This window comes from Salmo trutta, chromosome 6 (assembly GCF_901001165.1).
Source record: "Salmo trutta chromosome 6, fSalTru1.1, whole genome shotgun sequence".
NCBI lineage: Eukaryota > Metazoa > Chordata > Actinopteri > Salmoniformes > Salmonidae > Salmo > Salmo trutta.
The window spans coordinates 57,636,519-57,658,454 of NC_042962.1; the positions used below are offsets into that span (position 1 = coordinate 57,636,519).

The 21,936-nt window shown below is 41.0% G+C and overlaps 1 long non-coding RNA gene and 1 pseudogene across 1 annotated transcript; both read right to left on the bottom strand.

Moving 5' to 3' along the window:
• Positions 1-201: 201 nt before the first annotated feature.
• Positions 202-21,446, bottom strand: LOC115195169 (collagen alpha-1(II) chain-like; annotated as a pseudogene).
• Positions 21,447-21,450: 4 nt separating this feature from the next.
• Positions 21,451-21,758, bottom strand: LOC115196439 (uncharacterized). The gene is made up of 2 exons (XR_003878854.1): positions 21,706-21,758; positions 21,451-21,533 (listed from the first exon to the last, which is right to left on the bottom strand). It is a non-coding gene; the product is annotated as an uncharacterized LOC115196439 (long non-coding RNA).
• Positions 21,759-21,936: the final 178 nt, after the last annotated feature.

A 21,936-nucleotide genomic window follows, 5' to 3' on the forward strand; every position in this document is an offset into this window, starting at 1 on the left:
GTGAAATCTCCCCAATTTGTAATTCCAGAGGTGCAACTTTCATTGGGGACAGGGGGCACACCGTCTGAAATTGCTAAAGAAATATAAATATTTTGTCCCCCCCACTTCTAAAATCAAAGTTGCGCCCCTGCGTAATTCAAACACTGTTATTAAATGGGAAGGTATTTCTTCTATTTATCCTGACCTGAACCTTAAACCAGATTGACTGAAAAGGGCATGAGATTCATTTTATTGGGTGTAACACCATCAGTCGAAAGAAGAAAATATAATATCAATAATAAACAGGAATAATAAACATGTGAAGAGCAATTGACATTCTTATGTTGAATTTACATTAGAAAAAGGAATACAATTGTTGTTGTTTTGTCTCTACATCAAGTGACAGTATATCTATTTAGTGGCATTCACTGAGAAACTGGTAAAGAAATGTATGATGGAATGTCATACGACACTGACACTTAAGTTCCATAAATTGTCATGTTTTCAACAAGCTTAAACCTTCAGGCCCTGAAACTCCATTATGACACAATCTTCTTAATACAGTTCACCTGCATTCCTCAATAGTAATTACTACCAGTACCATTGCACTAACAACTTTAGTTGTTTCTTGGAAAGAAGCAATAGATATTTTAGTAGCAGGCAGGACATATACTGTACTGTAGTTTCTCCGCCCTGCCTTTATGTACAAAGCTGATTGCTTCAGCAGGTAGTCCAAGAGTCTTGGGAATGTTTAACCCTTTGGAGGAGAATGGACGACAACATTCCAACCGATTCTAATTGATGACATCACAAGGGGTTGTTGTTCATTATTAGTTATTGAACTGAAACCTAATTCTTCAAGGGGCAATCTTTTAAATGAGTGATATATAGCCATTGATTCTTGAAGAATGTAACTAAAAAGTGAGTGCTTTTTTGTTGTTTGAAATCCAGATTGCCTCTTTAAACAGAATTGAGGATGGCGTTCTAAAAAATTCACTCCTCGTAGGGTTAAATAAATCCATCCATCCATGTGTGTTGGGTTTAGGAGAAACACACAGGTCCGATGTCCAGGCCAAACTCCTGGTCCTCCTTGCCTATGTCCATGGGGGCCAAGTCTACGATAGGTAGTCTGGCTGGCGTCTGAGTTCTGTACTCAATCACAGTCTTGCCCCAGTCTCCATTCGATTTCTGCAGACACAGGAGAAGAAGACATACCGTAGCTATACTTCTGAATTCAACTCCTTGTCCAATACAACGCAAGCAAGTAAACAATAGGACAGAACCACATAATCAGATGATTATGAAGGCATACCTGTATGAAAGCTTGTATACTTATTTTAAATGTATGTAGTTCTCTCCTTGTGATGTACTTGTCTCTTAATGTTCTGTATTATATCATGTTTTATGTGTTGTGTGAACCCCAGGAAGAGTAGCTGCTGCTTTAGCACTAGCTAATAATACAATACTAAATACTAAAAGACAGGGTGGGTAGGCTTTTGTTCCCACTTCCCAGACCAACTTTGGCACACTTGATTCAAACATTCAACAACGCATGTAGGTAGATGGTTGGTTGGTTGGGAGGGCAGGCGGGTAGGTAGGTAGGCAGGTAGGCAGGCAGGTAGGTATAGATAGGTAGTAGGGCTGTGGCGGTCATGACATTTTTTCTATCACCGTGAGGTGAGTTTTAAAAGCACATACTGTTTTTATATATTTTTCATGTGATTTTTGATTGCATTTGCATTGATGTCAGAGTGGTTGGAGGGACAATAGAGCCCTGAGTACCAGACCATTAGGACCTGATGGAGGGACAATAGAGCCCTGAGTACCAGGCCATTAGGACCTGATGGAAGGACAATAGAACCCTGAGTACCAGGCAATTAGGACTTTGTGGATGGACAATAGAGCCCTGAGTACCAGGCAATTAGGACCTGATGGAGGGACAATAGAGCCCTGAGTACCAGACCATTAGGACTTTATGGAGGGACAATAGAGCCCTGAGTACCAGGCCATTAGCAACCTGATGATAGTTAGCAAGTTGGGTACTCCTAATGCATGTCCAGAGTGCATAAGATATCACCATGACTCAACTGTCAAGCTGAATTTTACTGCTGTCATGACTGCCGGTGTGGCGGTAATAGGGCCACCGCAAAAGCCATAGTAAGTAGGTAGGTAGGTAGGTATCTACATTATATATAGAAGTATATGGACACCCCTTCAAATTTGTGGATTCGGCTATTTCAGCCAAACCCATTGCTGACAGGTGTATAAAATCGAGGACACAGCCATGCAATCTCCATAGACAAACATTGGCAGCAGAATGGACTTACTGAAGAGCTCAGTGACTTTCAACATGGCACCATCTTTCCGACAAGTCAGCTCGTCCAATTTCTGCCTTGATAGAGCTGCCCCGGTCAACTTTAAGTGCTGTTATTGTGACGTGAAAATGTTTAGGAGCAACAACAGCTCAGCCATGAAGTGGTAGGCCAAACAAACTTACAGAACGGACCACCGAGTGCTGAAGCGCGTAGTGCGTAAAAATCGTCTATCCTCGGTTGCAACACTCAAACTGCCTCTGAAAGCAATGTCAGCACAAGAACTGTTCATCATGCCAGCGTCAGCTGGAGTGGTGTAAAGCTCACCGCCATTGGACTCTGGAGCAGTGGAAACGCGTTCTCTGGAGTGATGAATCACGCATCACCATTTTTCAGTCCAACAGACAAATCTGGGTTTGGCGGATGCCAGGAGAGCACTACCTGCCCCAATGCATAGTGCCAACTGTAAAGTTTGGTGGGGGAAAAATAATGGTCTAGGGCTGTTTTTCATGGTTTTTGGTTCCAGTGAAGGGAAATCTTAACGCTATAGCATACACAGACATTCTAGACAATTCTGTGCTTACAACTTTTTGGCAACAGTTTGGGGAAGGCCCTTTCCTGTTTCAGCAAGACAATGGCCCTGTGCACAAAGCAAGGTCCATACAGAAATGGTTTGTCGAGATTGGTGTGGAAGAACCTGACTGGCCTGCACAGAACCCTGACCTCAACCCCATCAAACACCTTTGGGATGAATTGGAACGTCGACTGCGAGCCAGGCCTAATCGCCCAACACCAGCGCCCAACCTCACTAATGCTCTCGTGGCTGAATGGAAGCAAGTCCCTGCAGCAATGTTCCAATATAGTGGAAAGCCTTCCCAAAAGAGTGGAGGCTGTTATAGCAGCAAAGGGGGACCAACTCCATATTAATGCCCATGATTTTGGAATGATGTGTTCGACGAGCAGGTGTCCACATACTTTTCGTAGATGTAAGTATAGGTAGGTAGGTATACTGTAGGTAGAAGTAGGTATAGGTAGGTAGGTATACTGTAGGTAGAAGGGTAGGTAGGTAGGTAGAAGTAGGTAGGTAGGTAGGTAGATATACTGTAGGTATAGGTAGGTAGGTAGTTACAGTATGTATCCTGTAGGTAGAAGTAGGTAGATACAGTAGGTATCCTGTAGGTAGAAGTAGGTGTAGGTAGTTAGGGAGGTACAGTAGGTAGAAGTAGGTGTAGGTAGGTACAGTAGATATACTGTAGGTAGAAGTACACCACTGGTCAAAAGTTTTAGAACACCTACTCATTCAAGGGTTTTCTTTATTTTTACTATTTTCAACATTGTAGAATAATAATGAAGACGTCAAAACTATGAAATAACACATATAGAAACATGTAGTAGCCAAAAAAGTGTTAAACAAATCAAAATATATTTTATATTTGAGATTCTTCAAATAGCCAATCTTTGCCTTTATGACAGCTTTGCACACTCTTGGTATTCTCTCAACCAGCTTCACCTGGAATGCTTTTCCAACAGTCTTCAATGAGTTCCCATATATGCTGAGCACCTATAGGCTGCTTTTCCTTCACTCTGCGGTCTGACTCATCCCAAACCATCTCAATTTGATTGAGGTCGGGTGATTGTGGAGGCCAGGTCATCTGATGCAGCACTCCATCACTCTCCTTCTTGGTAAAATAGCCCTTACACAGCCTGGAGGTGTGTTGGGTCATTGTCCTGTTGAAAAACAAATGATAGTCCCACTAAGCCCAAACCAGATGGGATGGCGTATCGCTGCAGAATACTGTGGTAGCCATGCTGGTTAGGTGTGCTTTATATTCTAAATAAATCACAGACAGTGTCACCAGAAAAGCACCCCCACACCATAACACCTCCTCCATGCTTTACGGTGGGAAATACAAATGCGGAGATCCCTTCACCCATACCGCATCTCACAAAGACACAACGATTGGAACCAAAAATCTCCAATTTGCACTCCAAACCAAAGGACAAGTTTCCACCGGTCTAATGTCCATTTCTCATGTTTCTTGGACCAAGCAAGTCTTTTCTTATTATTGTTGTCTTTAGTAGTGGTTTCTTTGCAGCAATTTGACCACGAAGGCCTGATTCACACAGTTTCCTCAGACACTTCTCAACATCAACTGTTCAGCGACTTGAACTCTGTGAAGCATTTATTTGGGCTTCAATTTCTGTGGTTGGTAACTCTAATGAACTTATCCTCTGCAGCAGAGGTAACTCTGGGTCTTCCATTCCTGTGGCGATCCTCATGAGTGCCAGTTTCATCATAGCATTTGATAGCTTTTGCGACTGCACTTAAAAAAACATTCAAAGTTCTTAAAATGTTCCGTATTGTCTTAAAGTAATGATGGACTGTCATTTCTCTTTGCTTATTTGAGCTGTTCTTGCCATAATATGGACTTGGTCTTTTACCAAATAGGGCTATCTTCTGTTTATACCCCTAACTCTGGGTCTTCCTTTCCTGTGGCGGTCCTCATGAGAGTCAACCCTACCTTGTCACAACACAACTGATTGGCTCAAACGCAATAAGAAGGAAAGAAATTCCACAAATTAACTTTTAACATGGCACACCTATTAATTGAAATGCATTCCAGGTGACTACCTTATGAAGCTGGTTGAGAGAATGCCAAGAGTGTGCAACGCTGTCATCAAGGCAAAGGGTGGCTATTTAACACGTTTTTGGTTACAACATGATTCCATGTGTGTTATTTCATAGTTTTGATGTCTTCACTATTATTCTACAATGTAGATAATAGTAAAAAATAAAGAAAAACCCTTGAATGAGTAGGTGTTCTAAAACTTTTGACCGGTAGTGTAGGTATAGGTAGGTAGTTAGGTAGGTAGGTATACTGTAGGTAGAAGTAGGTATAGATGGTAGGTAGGCATGCAGCTAGGTATACTGTAGGTAGAAGAATGTATAGGTAGGTAGGTAGGTAGGTAGGCAGTCAGGTATAGGTAGGTAGGCATAGGTAGGTAGGTAGGTAGGTAGGTAGGTAGGATAGGTATACTGTTCTGTAGGTAGAAGTAGGTATAGATAGGTAGGTAGGATAGGTATACTGTTCTGTACGTAGAAGTAGATATAGGTAGGTAGGTACTGTAGGAAGGTGTAGGTAGGTAGGTAGGTAGGTAGGATAGGTATACTGTACTGTAGATATAGGTAGGTAGGTACTGTAGGAAGGTAGTTAGGTGACTTACGGAGCAGCCATCCTCCAGGACAGTGTATCTGAGGCGGGAGTTGCCCTGAACCTTGACCTCCTGTCCGTTGGAGCCCTTGAGGATCAGAGCCTTCTTCAGGTTGCCTGTGGCTCCGTCATTCACGGCCACGCTGTTCTTGCAGTGGTAGGTGACATTCTGGACACCCTCCTTAGAAAGCAGGCGGATCAGCCTCATCTGAATGGTTACGGCGTTGGGCAGCTCCTCCTTGTTGCCGTAGCTAAACTGGAATCAGAAGTTTATTGAAAAAAAGTATTTCACAGGGACACTATTGTACATTAATCAGCATTTCAGTTTTTACATCAATGTTAGAAAAATACACCTGGAGGTGTAACAGTTTTTCACAAACATCTCCAGCTATTTTTCTGACAGAAAGAAGTCTTCAATTGCTATATAATCAAGGCAGCAGAGGATCTATGTTTTTAAAGCAGTATTGTGCTTGGTGAATTTATTCTACAGTATGGTAGCTGGTTTATTCATAGAAGCAGTTGGCCGCTTTAGAGGTATCCACAGTGTAAAGCTATCATCTATATACTACTTGCGTTCATTGAATAGACATCGGGTATATTTTATATACACACTTTAGTTCCTCCATTCATATTTGCTCCAAACCAGACAGGTTTGCTGGCAGTGGGAGTAGATTTGGTCCACCATGTTTTGCGAGGGATGCTGGCTGAGATGGGGTGGGCTGAGATGCAAGTCTCACCAGTCTCCATGTTGCAGAACACCTTGATAACTTCCTTGGTACTGCCCTGGTTGGGGTCCAGCCAGTAGTCTCCTGGACATGGAAAGACCAAGTATCAGATCATACAGTAGATACATATCAGCTACCTCATCATCTATTAGACACACGGACTCCACTTGTCAATGAAGTTAATATCACCTAACGAGTACATCCATCCATTAATTCATCTATAACACCCTAACTACGTCGCAGCAAATCAAAAGCTTGAGTAAAGTAAGGCAAGATTAAAAGCAGTTAAAAACAAGAGAAGAAGACACAGTCTGTTGTGAAAAGTGGACCTACCGGTCTTTTTAAGGGGGTGGCACTGCTTGATGTCCGGGCAGGTTTTGGCGGGGTTGGCCTGGCTGCCATCGGGGCACTTCATGTTCTGCAGGTTTCCACTGAGGCTCTTCAGCGTGGTCTGGACGCCCTGGTCTGCCCCGAGGACGGTCGAGGCATTATTGGGACGCGCCTCATCCTCGTTGAACTCTGGAGGGGGATGGGGGCCGGAGTCGTCCCAGTTGGACTCTGGAGGGGGTTGAGGGGGGGCTGATTCATCCCCGTTAAACTCTGGGGGTGGAGGTGGTCCATCCTGGTCCTCGCCGTAGTCGTAGTCGAAGGAGCTGCTGAAGCCGAACATATCAGCCCCAGCAGTGGGAGGGCCAGGGGTCCCTGGGGACCAGGGGGACCAGCATCCCCAGGAGGCCCCTGGGAAAGAGGAGAGAAGTCAACAAACAGGTATGTTACTGTCTTTTGATATGCCATGTCTGCTTGTTGGCTTTTTTTGCATTAGAAACACTGAATGTGTCACAGGTATGACTTATTTTCATGCTTAATCTAACAAGCAATTCTATTGGAGAAGCAATTTATCAACATCCATAGCCTGGTTTGTTCTGACATCCATTTGAAAGTCATAGCGGATCAAACCAGCATAATGACAACAGAACCACTAGTCTCTAACGTCTCACCTGAGGTCCGATGGCTCCACTGGTTCCTCTTGATCCAGGGGAGCCCATGGGCCCGGTCAGCCCAATTTGTCCATCACCTCCTGTGGGGCCAACCACACCAGGGGGCCCCTGATGAGAAACACAATGGGATTTATAAAGGGAAACAAACAGCACACACAAATTGACCATTATACTGAGGCATTGACAGTTTATTCAGTGTACTTACTCTCTGTCCAGTAGGTCCTACAATTCCTCGAGCTCCAACATCCCCAGATTGTCCCTACAAACAGAAGGCCATTGGTTAGCCTGTTATTGACTGACATAATTAATAATAAAAGCATTTCATTTATTTTGCCAAGTTAATACGATTTTCCATAAATGAAATGACAGATTATGCCTTTTAATAGTGCTTGGTCAGTTTTTACTCACAGTTGTCCCAGGTAAGCCTTGTAATCCAGTGAAGCCTCTGTGGCCTTTCTGCCCTCTCTCTCCTTGGTCTCCTTTGGCTCCCCTGTCTCCCTGTGGCCCTTGAGGCCCCTAGGATAAAAAAAAGACATGAACATTTGCTGTAAATGACTGTGAGCAGATTTATCCAGATCAACACTCATTTTGAGACTAATACAACATGGGTTTACTGGTCTGTCAATAGATACAGCTTCCTGTATCAGTAGCAAAGGTTCATGTTAGTGCTGGACACCAATATTGAGAATTCAATGTGATTTCGATATCATTTGATATTGATATCGATATGAGCAAGGCATATCGTGATAGCGGTTCTGTAGGCACAGAACCCTCTCACAGGCTCTTCAGTATACTTCACTGCCTGTTGATGGGCGATAGAGTCGTCAAAGACTCCAACCCCCCAAGCCATAGACTATGGCTGCTACTATGGCTACTACTTCTCTGCTGCCGCACGGCAAGATACACCGGTGCATCAAGTCTGAAACCAACAGGCTCTTGAACAGCTTCTATCCCCAAGCAATACGACTGATCAACAGCTAACAAAATAGCTACACAGACAATCTCAGTTAACTCTGTATCTTTATAAACCTTTTATTAAAATCTTTACACTGTCTCTGCACACTCACAGGGACCTACACACTCACACTCACTGTCACTCCAACACACACACACACACACACACACACACACACACACACACACACACACACACACACACACACACACACACACACACACACACACACACACACACTCCATCATTTGCACACTCACACATAATATGCACATACATTTATACTGACTCTACACACCTACTCACATGCAAGCTGCTGCTACTCTGTTCAACTGATATCCTGTTGCCTAGTCCACTTACCCCTATACATATCTACCTCCATCACTCCAGTATCCCTGCACATGTAAATATGGTATTGGAACTTACTTTTTAAATATTTCCTGTATACATTTTTACATTTTACATTTTAGTCATTTAGCAGACGCTGTTATCCAGAGCGACTGTCAGCCGTGAATGCATACATTTCATTAAAAAGAAATTGTACTGGCCCCCCGTGGCAATCGAACCCACAACCCTGGAGTTGCAAACACCATGCTCTACCAACTGAGCTACCAACGTTTACTTACATTATTGTGTATATCATATTTCTTATTTCTTGTGTGTTTTTTCCCCTAATAATACATTGTTATTGATTATTGCGCTGTTGGGTTTTGAGGTTGCAAGACAGGCTTTTCACTGCATGTGACTTTAAAACTTGGAACGGGCTTCCCATTGTATTTGAACTGGTTGGGTAGGTTAGGACCACAGGCATTCACACCTGACCCAATGGGCAATCAGCAAGCAGCTGTCTGAACTTTACAAAGCCATGGAAGTGCAATGTTACTCAACTGTTTCCATGCTATTCATTCAAACCGATATGATACCAATATTGGTTCGGGAAAAAAGGAAACAGATTTTGCATATCACTAGTTTATACAGTATGTACTAATCAACAGGTATACTACTACCACTAGTAGTGTACTCTACTTCATCAACAGGCATACTACTACCACTAGTAGTGTACTCTACTTCATCAACAGGCATACTACTACCACTAGTAGTGTACTCTACTTCATCAACAGGCATACTACTACCACTAGTAGTGTACTCTACTTCATCAACAGGCATACTACTACTACCACTAGTAGTGTACTCTACTTCATCAAAATACATACTACTACCACTAGTAGTGTACTCTACTTCATCAACAGACATACTACTACCACTAGTAGTGTACTCTACTTCATCAAAATACATACTACTACCACTAGTAGTGTACTCTACTTCATCAACAGGCATACTACTACCACTAGTAGTGTACTCTACTTCATCAACAGGCATACTACTACCACTAGTAGTGTACTCTACTTCATCAACAGGCATACTACTACCACTAGTAGTGTACTCTACTTCATCAACAGGCATACTACTACCACTAGTAGTGTACTCTACTTCATCAACAGGTATACTACTACCACTAGTAGTGTACTCTTCTTCATCAAAATACATACTACTACCACTAGTAGTGTACTCTACTTCACCAACAGGCATACTACTACCACTAGTAGTGTACTCTACTTCATCAACAGGCATACTACTACCACTAGTAGTGTACTCTACTTCATCAACAGGCATACTACTACCACTAGTAGTGTACTCTACTTCATCAACAGGCATACTACTACCACTAGTAGTGTACTCTTCTTCATCAAAATACATACTACTACCACCAGTAGTGTACTCTACTTCATCAAAATACATACTACTACCACTAGTAGTGTACTCTACTTTATCAACAGGTATACTACTACCACTAGTAGTGTACTCTACTTCATCAACAGGCATACTACTACCACTAGTAGTGTACTCTACTTCATCAAAATACATACTACTACCACTAGTAGTGTACTCTACTTCATCAACAGACATACTACTACCACTAGTAGTGTACTCTACTTCATCAACAGGCATACTACTACCACTAGTAGTGTACTCTACTTCATCAAAATACATACTACTACCACTAGTAGTGTACTCTACTTCATCAACAGGCATACTACTACCACTAGTAGTGTACTCTACTTTATCAACAGGCATACTACTACCACTAGTAGTGTACTCTACTTCATCAACAGGCATACTACTACCACTAGTAGTGTACTCTACTTCATCAACAGGCATACTACTACCACTAGTAGTGTACTCTACTTCATCAACAGGCATACTACTACTACCACTAGTAGTGTACTCTACTTCATCAACAGACATACTACTACCACTAGTAGTGTACTCTACTTCATCAACAGGCGTGCTACTACCACTAGCAGTGTACTCTACTTCATCAACAGGCATACTACTACCACTAGTAGTGTACTCTACTTCATCAACAGGCATACTACTACCACTAGTAGTGTACTCTACTTCATCAACAGGCATACTACTACCACTAGTAGTGTACTCTACTTCATCAACAGGCATACTACTACCACTAGTAGTGTACTCTACTTTATCAACAGGCATACTACTACCACTAGTAGTGTACTCTACTTCATCAACAGGCATACTACTACCACTAGTAGTGTACTCTACTTTATCAACAGACATACTACTACCACTAGTAGTGTACTCTTCTTCATCAACAGGCATACTACTACCACTAGTAGTGTACTCTACTTCATCAACAGGCATACTACTACCACTAGTAGTGTACTCTATTTCATCAACAGGCATACTACTACCACTGGTAGTGTACTCTTCTTCATCAAAATACATACTAGTACCACTAGTAGTGTACTCTACTTCATCAACAGGCATACTACTACCACTAGTAGTGTTCTCTACTTCATCAACAGGCATACTACTACCACTAGTAGTGTACTCTACTTCATCAACAGGTATACTACTACTACTAGTAGTGTACTCTACTTCATCAACAGGCATACTACCACCACTAGTAGTGTACTCTACTTCATCAACAGGCATACTACTACCACTAGTAGTGTACTCTACTTCATCAACAGGCATACTACTACCACTAGTAGTGTACTCTACTTCATCAACAGACATACTACTACTACCACTAGTAGTGTACTCTACTTCATCAACAGACATATTACTACCACTAGTAGTGTACTCTACTTCATCAACAGACATACTACTACTACCACTAGTAGTGTACTCTACTTCATCAACAGACATACTACTACCACTAGTAGTGTACTCTACTTCATCAACAGACATACTACTACTACCACTAGTAGTGTACTCTACTTCACCAACAGGCATACTACTACCACTAGTAGTGTACTCTTCTTCATCAAAATACATACTAGTACCACTAGTAGTGTACTCTACTTCATCAACAGGCATACTACTACCACTAGTAGTGTACTCTTCTTCATCAAAATACATACTAGTACCACTAGTAGTGTACTCTACTTCATCAACAGGCATACTACTACCACTAGTAGTGTTCTCTACTTCATCAACAGGCATACTACTACCACTAGTAGTGTACTCTACTTCATCAACAGGTATACTACTACTACTAGTAGTGTACTCTACTTCATCAACAGGCATACTACCACCACTAGTAGTGTACTCTACTTCATCAACAGGCATACTACTACCACTAGTAGTGTACTCTACTTCATCAACAGGCATACTACTACCACTAGTAGTGTACTCTACTTCATCAACAGACATACTACTACTACCACTAGTAGTGTACTCTACTTCATCAACAGACATATTACTACCACTAGTAGTGTACTCTACTTCATCAACAGACATACTACTACTACCACTAGTAGTGTACTCTACTTCATCAACAGACATACTACTACCACTAGTAGTGTACTCTACTTCATCAACAGACATACTACTACTACCACTAGTAGTGTACTCTACTTCACCAACAGGCATACTACTACCACTAGTAGTGTACTCTTCTTCATCAAAATACATACTAGTACCACTAGTAGTGTACTCTACTTCATCAACAGGCATACTACTACCACTAGTAGTGTACTCTTCTTCATCAAAATACATACTAGTACCACTAGTAGTGTACTCTACTTCATCAACAGGCATACTACTACCACTAGTAGTGTACTCTACTTCATCAACAGGCATACTACTACCACTAGTAGTGTACTCTACTTCATCAACAGGCATACTACTACCACTAGTAGTGTACTCTACTTCATCAACAGGCATACTACTACCACTAGTAGTGTACTCTACTTCATCAACAGGCATACTACTACTACCACTAGTAGTGTACTCTACTTCATCAAAATACATACTACTACCACTAGTAGTGTACTCTACTTCATCAACAGACATACTACTACCACTAGTAGTGTACTCTACTTCATCAAAATACATACTACTACCACTAGTAGTGTACTCTACTTCATCAAAATACATACTACTACCACTAGTAGTGTACTCTACTTCATCAACAGGCATACTACTACCACTAGTAGTGTACTCTACTTCATCAACAGGCATACTACTACCACTAGTAGTGTACTCTACTTCATCAACAGGCATACTACTACCACTAGTAGTGTACTCTACTTCATCAACAGGCATACTACTACCACTAGTAGTGTACTCTACTTCATCAACAGGCATACTACTACCACTAGTAGTGTACTCTACTTCATCAACAGGTATACTACTACCACTAGTAGTGTACTCTTCTTCATCAAAATACATACTACTACCACTAGTAGTGTACTCTACTTCACCAACAGGCATACTACTACCACTAGTAGTGTACTCTACTTCATCAACAGGCATACTACTACCACTAGTAGTGTACTCTACTTCATCAACAGGCATACTACTACCACTAGTAGTGTACTCTACTTCATCAACAGGCATACTACTACCACTAGTAGTGTACTCTTCTTCATCAAGATACATACTACTACCACCAGTAGTGTACTCTACTTCATCAAAATACATACTACTACCACTAGTAGTGTACTCTACTTCATCAACAGGCATACTACTACCACTAGTAGTGTACTCTATTTCATCAACAGGCATACTACTACCACTGGTAGTGTACTCTTCTTCATCAAAATACATACTAGTACCACTAGTAGTGTACTCTACTTCATCAACAGGCATACTACTACCACTAGTAGTGTTCTCTACTTCATCAACAGGCATACTACTACCACTAGTAGTGTACTCTACTTCATCAACAGGTATACTACTACTACTAGTAGTGTACTCTACTTCATCAACAGGCATACTACCACCACTAGTAGTGTACTCTACTTCATCAACAGGCATACTACTACCACTAGTAGTGTACTCTACTTCATCAACAGGCATACTACTACCACTAGTAGTGTACTCTACTTCATCAACAGACATACTACTACTACCACTAGTAGTGTACTCTACTTCATCAACAGACATATTACTACCACTAGTAGTGTACTCTACTTCATCAACAGACATACTACTACTACCACTAGTAGTGTACTCTACTTCATCAACAGACATACTACTACCACTAGTAGTGTACTCTACTTCATCAACAGACATACTACTACTACCACTAGTAGTGTACTCTACTTCACCAACAGGCATACTACTACCACTAGTAGTGTACTCTTCTTCATCAAAATACATACTAGTACCACTAGTAGTGTACTCTACTTCATCAACAGGCATACTACTACCACTAGTAGTGTACTCTTCTTCATCAAAATACATACTAGTACCACTAGTAGTGTACTCTACTTCATCAACAGGCATACTACTACCACTAGTAGTGTACTCTACTTCATCAACAGGCATACTACTACCACTAGTAGTGTACTCTACTTCATCAACAGGCATACTACTACCACTAGTAGTGTACTCTACTTCATCAACAGGCATACTACTACCACTAGTAGTGTACTCTACTTCATCAACAGGCATACTACTACTACCAGTAGTAGGTTACTCTACTTCATCAAAATACATACTACTACCACTAGTAGTGTACTCTACTTCATCAAAATACATACTACTACCACTAGTAGTGTACTCTACTTCATCAACAGGCATACTACTACCACTAGTAGTGTACTCTACTTCATCAACAGGCATACTACTACCACTAGTAGTGTACTCTACTTCATCAACAGGCATACTACTACCACTAGTAGTGTACTCTACTTCATCAACAGGCATACTACTACCACTAGTAGTGTACTCTACTTCATCAACAGGCATACTACTACCACTAGTAGTGTACTCTACTTCATCAACAGGTATACTACTACCACTAGTAGTGTACTCTTCTTCATCAAAATACATACTACTACCACTAGTAGTGTACTCTACTTCACCAACAGGCATACTACTACCACTAGTAGTGTACTCTACTTCATCAACAGGCATACTACTACCACTAGTAGTTTACTCTACTTCATCAACAGGCATACTACTACCACTAGTAGTGTACTCTACTTCATCAACAGGCATACTACTACCACTAGTAGTGTACTCTTCTTCATCAAAATACATACTACTACCACCAGTAGTGTACTCTACTTTATCAACAGGTATACTACTACCACTAGTAGTGTACTCTACTTCATCAACAGGCATACTACTACCACTAGTAGTGTACTCTACTTCATCAAAATACATACTACTACCACTAGTAGTGTACTCTACTTCATCAACAGACATACTACTACCACTAGTAGTGTACTCTACTTCATCAACAGGCATACTACTACCACTAGTAGTGTACTCTACTTCATCAAAATACATACTACTACCACTAGTAGTGTACTCTACTTCATCAACAGGCATACTACTACCACTAGTAGTTTACTCTACTTTATCAACAGGCATACTACTACCACTAGTAGTGTACTCTACTTCATCAACAGGCATACTACTACCACTAGTAGTGTACTCTACTTCATCAACAGGCATACTACTACCACTAGTAGTGTACTCTACTTCATCAACAGGCATACTACTACTACCACTAGTAGTGTACTCTACTTCATCAACAGACATACTACTACCACTAGTAGTGTACTCTACTTCATCAACAGGCGTGCTACTACCACTAGTAGTGTACTCTACTTCATCAACAGGCATACTACTACCACTAGTAGTGTACTCTACTTCATCAACAGGCATACTACTACCACTAGTAGTGTACTCTACTTCATCAACAGGCATACTACTACCACTAGTAGTGTACTCTACTTCATCAACAGGCATACTACAACCACTAGTAGTGTACTCTACTTTATCAACAGGCATACTACTACCACTAGTAGTGTACTCTACTTCATCAACAGGCATACTACTACCACTAGTAGTGTACTCTACTTTATCAACAGACATACTACTACCACTAGTAGTGTACTCTTCTTCATCAACAGGCATACTACTACCACTAGTAGTGTACTCTACTTCATCAACAGGCATACTACTACCACTAGTAGTGTACTCTATTTCATCAACAGGCATACTACTACCACTGGTAGTGTACTCTTCTTCATCAAAATACATACTAGTACCACTAGTAGTGTACTCTACTTCATCAACAGGCATACTACTACCACTAGTAGTGTTCTCTACTTCATCAACAGGCATACTACTACCACTAGTAGTGGACTCTACTTCATCAACAGGTATACTACTACTACTAGTAGTGTACTCTACTTCATCAACAGGCATACTACCACCACTAGTAGTGTACTCTACTTCATCAACAGGCATACTACTACCACTAGTAGTGTACTCTACTTCATCAACAGGCATACTACTACCACTAGTAGTGTACTCTACTTCATCAACAGACATACTACTACTACCACTAGTAGTGTACTCTACTTCATCAACAGACATATTACTACCACTAGTAGTGTACTCTACTTCATCAACAGACATACTACTACTACCACTAGTAGTGTACTCTACTTCATCAACAGACATACTACTACCACTAGTAGTGTACTCTACTTCATCAACAGACATACTACTACTACCACTAGTAGTGTACTCTACTTCACCAACAGGCATACTACTACCACTAGTAGTGTACTCTTCTTCATCAAAATACATACTAGTACCACTAGTAGTGTACTCTACTTCATCAACAGGCATACTACTACCACTAGTAGTGTACTCTTCTTCATCAAAATACATACTAGTACCACTAGTAGTGTACTCTACTTCATCAACAGGCATACTACTACCACTAGTAGTGTACTCTACTTCATCAACAGGCATACTACTACCACTAGTAGTGTACTCTACTTCATCAACAGGCATACTACTACCACTAGTAGTGTACTCTACTTCATCAACAGGCATACTACTACCACTAGTAGTGTACTCTACTTCATCAACAGGCATACTACCACCACTGGTAGTGTACTCTACTTCATCAACAGGCATACTACTACCACTAGTAGTGTACTCTACTTCATCAAAATACATACTACTACCACTAGTAGTGTACTCTACTTCATCAACAGGCGTGCTACTACCACTAGTAGTGTACTCTACTTTATCAACAGGCATACTACTACCACTAGTAGTGTACTCTACTTCATCAACAGGCATACTACTACCACTAGTAGTGTACTCTACTTCATCAACAGGCATACTACCACCACTAGTAGTGTACTCTACTTCATCAACAGACATACTACTACCACTAGTAGTGTACTCTACTTCATCAAAATACATACTTCTACCACTAGTAGTGTACTCTACTTCATCAACAGGCATACTACTACCACTAGTAGTGTACTCTACTTCATCAAAATACATACTACTACCACTAGTAGTGTACTCTACTTCATCAACAGACATACTACTACCACTAGTAGTGTACTCTACTTCATCAACAGGCATACTACTACCACTAGTAGTGTACTCTACTTCATCAAAATACATACTACTACCACTAGTAGTGTACTCTACTTCATCAACAGGCATACTACTACCACTAGTAGTGTACTCTTCTTCATCAAAATACATACTACTACCACTAGTAGTGTACTCTACTTCATCAACAGGCATACTACTACCACTAGTAGTGTACTCTAATTCATCAACAGGCATACTACTACCACTAGTAGTGTACTCTTCTTCATCAAAATACATACTACTACCACTAGTAGTGTACTCTTCTTCATCAACAGGCATACTACTACCACTAGTAGTGTACTCTACTTCATCAACAGGCATACTACTACCACTAGTAGTGTACTCTACTTCATCAACAGACATACTACTACCACTAGTAGTGTACTCTACTTCATCAACAGGCATACTACTACCACTAGTAGTGTACTCTACTTCACCAACAGGCATACTACTACCACTAGTAGTGTACTCTTCTTCATCAAAATACATACTACTACCACTAGTAGTGTACTCTACTTCATCAACAGGCATACTACTACCACTAGTAGTGTACTCTACTTCATCAACAGGCATACTACTACCACTAGTAGTGTACTCTTCTTCATCAAAATACATACTACTATCACTAGTAGTGTACTCTACTTCATCAACAGGCATACTACTACCACTAGTAGTGTACTCTACTTCATCAACAGGCATACTACTACCACTAGTAGTGTACTCTTCTTCATCAAAATACATACTACTACCACTAGTAGTGTACTCTACTTCATCAACAGGCATACTACTACCACTAGTAGTGTACTCTACTTCATCAACAGGCATACTACTACCACTAGTAGTGTACTCTACTTCATCAACAGGCATACTACTACCACTAGTAGTGTACTCTTCTTCATCAAAATACATACTACTACCACCAGTAGTGTACTCTACTTCATCAAAATACACACTACTACCACTAGTAGTGTACTCTACTTTATCAACAGGTATACTACTACCACTAGTAGTGTACTCTACTTCATCAAAATACATACTACTACCACTAGTAGTGTACTCTACTTCATCAGACATACATACTACTACCACTAGTAGTGTACTCTACTTCATCAACAGGCATACTACTACCACTAGTAGTGTACTCTACTTCATCAAAATACATACTACTACCACTAGTAGTGTACTCTACTTCATCAACAGGCATACTACTACCACTAGTAGTGTACTCTACTTCATCAACAGGCATACTATTACCAATAGTACTCTACTTTATCAACAGTCATACTACTACCACTAGTAGTGTACTCTACTTCATCAACAGGCATACTACTACTACCACTAGTAGTGTACTCTACTTCATCAACAGGCATACTACTACTACCACTAGTAGTGTACTCTACTTCATCAACAGACATACTACTACCACTAGTAGTGTACTCTACTTCATCAACAGGCGTGCTACTACCACTAGTAGTGTACTCTACTTCATCAACAGGCATACTACTACCACTAGTGGTGTACTCTACTTCATCAACAGGCATACTACTACCACTAGTAGTGTACTCTACTTCATCAACAGGCATACTACTACCACTAGTAGTGTACTCTACTTCATCAACAGGCATACTACTACCACTAGTAGTGTACTCTACTTCATCAACAGACATACTACTACCACTAGTAGTGTACTCTACTTCATCAACAGGCATACTACTACCACTAGTAGTGTACTCTACTTCACCAACAGGCATACTACTACCACTAGTAGTGTACTCTACTTCATCAACAGGCATACTACTACCACTAGTAGTGTACTCTACTTCATCAACAGACATACTACTACCACTAGTAGTGTACTCTTCTTCATCAACAGGCATACTACTACCACTAGTAGTGTACTCTACTTCATCAACAGGCATACTACTACCACTAGTAGTGTACTCTATTTCATCAACAGGCATACTACTACCACTAGTAGTGTACTCTTCTTCATCAAAATACATACTAGTACCACTAGTAGTGTACTCTTCTTCATCAAAATACATACTAGTACCACTAGTAGTGTACTCTACTTCATCAACAGGCATACTACTACCACTAGTAGTGTACTCTACTTCATCAACAGGCATACTACTACCACTAGTAGTGTACTCTACTTCATCAACAGGCATACTACTACCACTAGTAGTGTTCTCTACTTCATCAACAGGCATACTACTACCACTAGTAGTGTACTTTACTTCATCAACAGGTATACTACTACCACTAGTAGTGTACTCTACTTCATCAACAGGCATACTACTACCACTAGTAGTGTACTCTACTTCACCAACAGGTATACTACTACAACTAGTAGTGTACTCTACTTCATCAACAGGCATACTACTACCACTAGTAGTGTACTCTACTTCATCAACAGGCATGCTACTACCACTAGTAGTGTACTCTACTTCATCAACAGGCATACTACTACCACTAGTAGTGTACTCTACTTCATCAACAGGCATACTACTACCACTAGTAGTGTACTCTACTTCATCAACAGGCATACTACTACCACTAGTAGTGTACTCTACTTCATCAACAGGCATACTACTACCACTAGTAGTGTACTCTACTTCATCAACAGGCATACTACTACCACTAGTAGTGTACTCTACTTCATCAACAGACATACTACTACTACCACTAGTAGTGTACTCTACTTCATCAACAGACATACTACTACCACTAGTAGTGTACGCTACTTCATCAAAATACATACTAGTACCACTAGTAGTGTACTCTACTTCATCAACAGGCATATTACTACCACTAGTAGTGTACTCTTCTTCATCAAAATACATACTAGTACCACTAGTAGTGTACTCTACTTCATCAACAGGCATACTACTACCACTAGTAGTGTACTCTTCTTCATCAAAATACATACTACTACCACTAGTAGTGTACTCTACTTCACCAACAGGCATACTACTACCACTAGTAGTGTACTCTTCTTCATCAAAATACATACTACTACCACAAGTAGTGTACTCTACTTCACCAACAGGCATACTACTACCACTAGTAGTGTACTCTTCTTCATCAAAATACATACTACTACCACTAGTAGTGTACTCTACTTCATCAACAGGCATACTACTACCACTAGTAGTGTACTCTACTTCATCAACAGGCATACTACTACCACTAGTAGTGTACTCTACTTCATCAAAATACATACTACTACCACTAGTAGTGTACTCTACTTCATCAACAGGCATACTACTACCACTAGTAGTGTACTCTACTTCATCAACAGGCATACTACTACCACTAGTAGTGTACTCTACTTCATCAAAATACATACTACTACCACTAGTAGTGTACTCTTCTTCATCAACAGGCACACTACTACCACTAGTAGTGTACTCTACTTCATCAACAGGCATACTACTACCACTAGTAGTGTACTCTACTTCATCAACAGGCATACTACTACTACCACTAGTAGTGTACTCTACTTCATCAACAGGCATACTTCTACCACTAGTAGTGTACTCTACTTCATCAACAGGCATACTACCACCACTAGTAGTGTACTTACTTCATAGGAAATGTAAGAGAGGTGTTCTTACCAGCGTCCCCCGGATCCCTGATTGTCCCTGGGGTCCTGGAGGCCCTCTAGCACCCTAGTGTTGAAAAACAAAAAAACAATGTCAAGAGAAATCAAATCAAACAACCTGAAATGAGTTTACTACTACCAACCTTGTCACATCTACTCAGAGCATGACAGCTCTTAATCCTGAAACATTACATTTTTACATTTAGTCATTTAGCAGACTCTCTCATCCAGACAAGACAGTAGTAAGTTACAGTAGTGAGTGCATACATTTCCGTACTGTGTTTTGACTTCAAACACTGTAGACTCCTATGACCTCTAACGCAATAAGGGTCTACAGTCATGTCTCAAGGCTACAAGGCTCTGAACGTTGGTGTGGCAATTAACTCTGCGATGGCATTGTGGCAATGTCCAGATCACTCACATTGTCTCCTCTCTTCCCAGGGACACCAGAGGTGCCGACTGGCCCAACAGAGCCATGAAGCCCCGGAGTTCCAGCAAGACCCTCAGGACCAGGATTCCCTCTATCGACAGACAGACAGACAGACAGACAGACAGACAGACAGACAGACAGACAGACAGACAGACAGACAGACAGACAGACAGACAGACAGACAGACAGACAGACAGACAGACAGACAGACAGACAGACAGACAGAGACAGACTTTCTGGTGAAATGGTTTGATCATACATTTCCATAAAGTTTCTTGTCCATCTGTAGCTGTGTCTTACCCTGGCTCCTATAAGTCCATCCTTGCCTGGTACCCCATCAGACCCAGCATTACCCTGTAAAGACAGATCGCTGCATTAAGTTTACCTGTGCTGTATAGTACAGTATCCTTCTGTTACAGTAAAGACTTGCTTTTCAGGGGAACTATTATAATTCCCACATGAATGAAATGTGTTCACTGAACCCACAGACAGAACAGTCATGGGTCAATTAAGTGAAAACACATACCGTAAGACCAGGGTCCCCTCCTGGTCCGGTTGCCCCTGGTAACCCGACTGCACTGACAGCGCCCTTGCCTCCCCGAGTTCCTGGGGCACCTGATTTTCCGAGTGCACCCTGGGTAAATAAGTGTGACATCACTGGTCAGGACACAAATGGAAAGTGTATGAGTGTACTGTATATCTGACTGAGTCTTGGATTGGGACTCTGTTCAGTGTATAGTGATACTACTCTCAAGGC